The sequence below is a fragment of the Alligator sinensis genome, unplaced genomic scaffold (assembly GCF_000455745.1).
Source record: "Alligator sinensis unplaced genomic scaffold, ASM45574v1 scaffold1860_2, whole genome shotgun sequence".
Lineage (NCBI taxonomy): Eukaryota > Metazoa > Chordata > Crocodylia > Alligatoridae > Alligator > Alligator sinensis.
Genome location: NW_005843035.1, coordinates 147,354 through 147,661, shown reverse-complemented (window position 1 = coordinate 147,661; position 308 = coordinate 147,354). Strand labels below are relative to the sequence as shown.

At 71.1% G+C, this 308-nt stretch overlaps 1 protein-coding gene across 1 annotated transcript in view; it reads left to right on the top strand.

The window, feature by feature from the left end:
• The window catches only part of FERMT3 (fermitin family member 3), a gene marked incomplete at its 3' end in the record, with an annotated part of 11,313 nt that overhangs the window by 2,507 nt on the left and 8,498 nt on the right, over window positions 1-308 (top strand). The window lies entirely within an intron of this gene.

Here is a 308-nt window from a genome sequence, read left to right as displayed (position 1 = left end):
CCCCCGAGCTGGAGCGAACCCAGGCGTCTGGTGCCCACGTGCCCCCAGTGACTCAGGGAGCCCTGACTCTGACTCAGGGGGCTCCAGACCTGCCCCACCCCTGTCCCCAATTGGGGGGGAGTGGCCATGTTTTGGCCCCTCCCCTGTGAGGGGATGGGGTGCGTGGGGACTGGTCCTGCCGGAAGTGGCCCCTTATCAACCCAGCCCAGGGCAGGGGGGGCTGGAGTTTCCTGGGGAAGGGAGAGGAGCTGTGGATGGGAGATACGCCCCTCCCCCCCCCCCCCCCCCCCCCGCCGCCGCGCGCGCAA